Consider the following 5,314-nt stretch of genomic DNA (forward strand, 5'->3'; position numbering starts at 1 on the left):
CTCCCGGCTCTGGCAGACGGCTGCCCCCAGCCCCGCAGTGCCATGCGCAGGTGCTTGCGCCCGTTCTTACAGTTAGCGAGCTTTCGGTTAGGGACGCAGGTGGACCTGCTTGTTGGCCGTTTGCATTCCGGAGTCTGCGCCTCTGGCCGAGGCTTGTCGGATGGTGGTTGGGCTTCCTCGTTGGTTCCGGTGCTTCGTGATTTAGCTTACTGCAGACGCCAGCAGCAAACGCTCGCGGAGAGCGCGACCCACTCTGCTCTGAGGGCTTTCACAGGGGCAGGCGCTGCTATTTCCTCGCATTTTCCTCGAGGAAATGGGCACAGAGAGGTTAGTCGTGTGCTGAAGGTCACACAGCGGGCGGGTGGGCAAGTCAGGATCTGGCTCCGGGCCTGCAGCCTTGGAGCTTGGGCCCCAGGGCGCGCCCTGCCTCTGTGGCTCTGCCTGTGGATCGCAGTCGCAGGCTCGTTCCCTGTGGGGCCTCTAGCCTCCCAGCCTGGAGCTAATCCTGGGAGGTGCGTGGCAGTGGGCACTGGCTTTGCCGATGAGGAGACCAGATTTCAGAGACTGTGTCACCTGGCCTGGGCTGCGCAGCCGGTGCACGCCAAGGTCACGTGCAGACAAAGCTCCAGAGGCCTGGCTGTCAGGAGAGTTCCTCCCCGAGGACACACATGCAACCTTCTGGACCTCCAGGCTTCAGACTTTCAAAACTCCCATGTACAGGAAAGCCCCCAGGACGCAGCCAGCAGCTCGGGTCATGGGTGCAGCCGTCACCACAGTCCTGGGCGAAACAGTGAATAGGAGCTCTGTGTCTCTGGTCGTTACAGTTGTAGTAAATGTTCCCTGGGAGAGTCCCCTTCGGAAGATATTTGCCGTATTTTCAACAAAGGACTCTCCAGGATTAATGAGTGACTACAAGTCAGGAAGGAAAAGGCTGACAACCCAGTTTTTTAAAAAAACGGGCAATGGACGTGAACAGACTTTATGCAATGACCCAGAGTGCACACATCATTTTGCCCGGGAATGGGGCGCCCGAGCCCCCAGGCGGCTGAACTTGAGACTTGTCACGCCAGTGTTGGTGAGACACGGAGCAGCTGGAGGTCACCTGCTTCAGGTGAGCGTGTAACTCCGCAGGGCCAAGCCCTTTGGAAAGCCGAAGCATATGCATGAGGGTCCAGAAAGTCCCAAGAGAAAGGGTGTGGATGCACCTACCAAGGACACACCCACAGAGGCCACAGCTGCGATTTCATAGTGTGAGACCCCACTGGCAAAGACACACCGGCTGCTGTGGCCATGATTTCTGTCCCAGCCATCTATTTCTGTAGGAAAAGGTAACGGGCATAAACAGTTTCCAGGAGAAATACAAATGGCCAGAGTGGAGACAGCCTACATGTCCATCAGCAACAGAAAGGATCGATACGTTGTGGCGGGTCCATTTGGGGAACGCAGTGAGAAGGAGTAACTTACAGCAACACACAAGACCTGGGCGACAGCTGCCTCGGGGCTAGGGGGTGCCAGGATCGAACTGCTGAGCCGCCAGAGGTAGTCAGTGTCTTGATCTGCATGGTGGTGTTGAGTGTGTGAATAATAATTCTCATCCTTAGAAGCCACCCTTTGCACTTTGATTTTTAACTATGTTAAACAGTGTAGGCCAGGTGCGGTGGCTCACGCCTGTAATCCCAGCACTCTGGGAGGCCAAGGTGGGTGGATCACCTGAGGCCAGGAGACCAGCCTGGCCAACATGGTGAAACCCCATCTCTACTAAAAATACAAAAATTAACTGGGTGTGGTGGGTGCCTGTAATCCCAGCTACTTGGGAGGCCAAGGCAGGAGAATGGTTTGAACCAGGGAGTCGGAGGTCGCAGTGAACTGAGATCACACCACTGCACTCCAGCCTGGGTGACAGAGCAAGACTCTGTCGACCAGGCTGGTCTTAAACTCCTGGCCTCAAGTGATCCAACCGCCTAGGCCTCCCAAAGTGCTGGAATTACAGATGTGAGCCACCGCGCCCAGCCATCATTTTCTGTTTTGTTTGTGATAGTGGTCATCCTAATGGATATGAGGTAGTGTCATGTGGTTTTGATTTGCGTGTCCCCGATAAATAATGATGTTGAGCATCTACTCGTGCTTGTTGGCCATTTGCATGCCATGTTTGGAGACACGTCTGTTCAAGGGCTTTGCCTTTGTTTTTGAGACAGTCTCACTCTGTTGCCCAGGCTGTAGTGCAGTGGCGAGGGTGCACCGCAATGTCTGCCTTCCAGGTTCAAGCAATTCTCGTGCCTCAGCCTCCCAAAGAGCTGGGATTACAAAAGAGCAGTTTGCCCTTTTTTTTTTTGAGACGGAGTCTAACTCTGTCGCCCGGGCTGGAGTGCAGTGGCGTGATCTCAGCTCACTGCAAGCTCCGCCTCCCGGGTTCCCGCCATTCTCCTGCCTCAGCCTCCCGAGTAGCGGGGACTACAGGCGCCCGCCACCTTGCCCGGCTAGTTTTTTGTATTTTTTAGTAGAGATGGGGTTTCACCGTGTTAGCCAGGATGGTCTCGATCTCCTGACCTCATGATCTGCCCGTCTTGGCCTCCCAAAGTGCTGGGATTACAGGCTTGAGCCACCGCGCCTGGCCTAGTTTGCCCATTTTTAATCAGTTTTGTTCCTGAGTTGTAAGATTTTTTTGTATATTCAGGATGTTAACCCCTTATGAGATAGATGGTTTGCACATATTCTCTTCCATTCCGTAGGATATCATTTCTGTTAATGGATTCCTTTGCTGGGCAGAAGCTTTTTAGTTTGAGGTTATCCAATTTGTCTATTTTTACTTTTGTTGCCCTTGTTCTTGGTGTCATGTTCGAGAAATCTTTGCCAAGACCAATGTCATAAAGTCTTTCCCTGTGTTTTCTTCTACAGGTTTTATAGTTTCAAGTCTGTGTTTGGGTCTTGAATCGGTTTTGAGTTAGTTTTTATGTATGATGTAAGATAAGGGTCTATTTTTATTTGCAAGTGGATATCCAGTTTTCCCAGCACTGCTTATTGAAGAGACCATCCTTTCCCCATTGTGAAAGAAGTTCTTGTCACCCTTTTTGAAAGTCACCTGCCCGTCATTGTCATTTCTGACCCTGTTCTGTTCTGTCCTGTCCTGTCCTGTTCTGTTCTGTTGGTCTGTAGGTCTGTCTTCATGTCAGCATGACCTACTGGCTGTTGGACTTTTTAATTCTTTTCTTGATAGTGGTAATTTATTTGCTTCTTTTTATTAGTCCCTTTGCCTACTTTAAATAATTAATTTTGTTAATTTTTAATTTTCTGTTGTTTGACTTAGTTCATTAATTTCATTGCTTCCTTTATTTACTTATTTATTTTTGAGATGGAGTCTTGCTCTGTCGTCCAGGCTGGAGTGCAGTGGCGCCATCTCAGCTCATTGCAACCTCTGCCTCCCAGGTTCAAGCAATTCTCCTGTCTCAGTCTCCGAATAGCTGGGATTACAGGCGCATGCCACCGCGTCCGGCTGATTTTTTTGTATTTTTTAGTAGAGATGGGGTTTCACTGTGTTGCCCAGGCTGGTTTCGAACTCTTGAGCTCAGGCAATCCACCTACCTCGGCCTCCCAAAGTGCTAGGATTACAGGCATGAGCCATCACGCCTGGCCCATTGCTTCCTTAAATATAGAAAGCGCTTAAGTTAATAAAGTTATCTAAAGGATTGTTCTTTAATTTCTAATAGCGTTTGGAGATGAGGGGACTACTTGTTTTTGCTCGTTTTTAGTTGTTTTTTTTTTTGTACTTGGGATCAAATGGCACATCCTGTGTGAAATGTGTTGAGAGTTTCTTTGTTCTGTAATACCTGGTTATTTTCATAACTGTCCCACAGACACTGGAAAAGCATGATGACTCCATGGGGTACAGAATTTAGAACATCCTTGTCAGATTGAGCCTATGGTGATGTGTGTTACATCGTCCCTTAGTCTTTTTTTCCTAATCAGTCTGTCAAATTTCAGAGAACCATGTTAAAATCTCCCATTATTGTGATCTTAACATTATTGTGGTTTCGAAGGTGGTTTCGTTGCTTTTCCTTCATTTAATTCTTCTTCTGTCACTGTGCACCTGCAGATTCCAGGCTGCTTCACAGTTTCCTTTCCATTATGAAATGCTCATGCCTGTCCCGTGCCACTCTGCCACTCCGCGTTTGCCCACAGTGCCGCCGCTGCCCAGCGCCTCCGCTCCACCCTAGTCACTGACGGATTTGTCTTGAAAACACACTTTTTGCTTGTCTTTCTTGTTTTGAAACATGGTCTCAGTCACCTAGGCTAGAATGCAGTGGCACAATCATGGCTCAGTGCAGCCTTGACCTCCTGGACTCAAGCAATCCTGCCACCTCGGCCTTCCAAGTAGCTAGGAATGTAGGTGTGAGCCACTCTGCCTGTCTTGTCTTGAATTTTTTTTTTTTTTTTGGAGATGGAGTCTCGCTTTGTCGCCCAGGTTGGAGTACAGCGGCATAGTCTTGGCTCTTTGCAACCTCCACCTCCCGGGTTCAAGCAATTCTTCTGTCTCAGCCTCCTTAGTACCTGGGATGACTGCAGGGACATACCACCATGCCCAGCTAATTTTTGTACTTTTAGTAGAGATGGGGTTTCACTATCTTGGCCAGGCTGGTCTTGAACTCCTGACCTCAGGTGATCCACCCTCCTCGGCCTCCTGAAGTGCTGGGATTACACATGTGAGCCACCATGCCCAGCCGTCGATATATTTTCCAGTGTCTTTGTACTGAGTTTTCTATTTCAAGAATTAAAGAGCGTCAAAGTCCCACCCCCATCAGTACATCTTTTTCTTTTTCTTTTTTTTTCTGTTACCCAGGCCTGAGTACAGTGGTACAATCACAGCTCACTACAGCCTCGACTTCTCCGGCTCGAGTGATCCCCTTGCCTCAGCTCTCCAAAGTACTGGGATTACAGGCGTGACCCACTACATCCAGCCATATTTCTCTCTACTACAGATACCATGTCTGGTAGAGTGTCTGAAATTAAAGTCACCACTTACTTCGAAAGATCATGTTCAATTATCATGCTCCAGATACTGCCTGATTTTTGCAGGGTCTGGAGTTATGAATTAAATCAAAATATCTTAAGACTACCATTCATGTATCCTTTAGTTCTTTAAGGTGCCATTAATTTTTGTCATTCCCTTAAATATGTGATTTTTCTTTTTCAAATTCAAATTTTGGCTGTGGAGAAGATAATTTAAGAGACTACTACACATAGACATTCAGACTACAACAGTTTCTGCCACACAGGCCAAGGACCAAACATATAGGTTATGCCTTATGGGTCTACTGGG

The 5,314-nt window shown here is 48.7% G+C and overlaps 1 protein-coding gene across 2 annotated transcripts in view; it reads left to right on the forward strand.

Annotated features, from left to right (window-relative positions):
* The window catches only part of BRF1 (BRF1, RNA polymerase III transcription initiation factor 90 kDa subunit), a 102,484-nt gene that overhangs the window by 72,115 nt on the left and 25,055 nt on the right, over positions 1-5,314 (forward strand). The gene's annotated exons all lie outside the window — the stretch shown is intronic.

This window comes from Colobus angolensis, unplaced genomic scaffold, assembly GCF_000951035.1.
Source record: "Colobus angolensis palliatus isolate OR3802 unplaced genomic scaffold, Cang.pa_1.0 Scaffold32, whole genome shotgun sequence".
Classification (NCBI taxonomy): Eukaryota; Metazoa; Chordata; class Mammalia; order Primates; family Cercopithecidae; genus Colobus; species Colobus angolensis.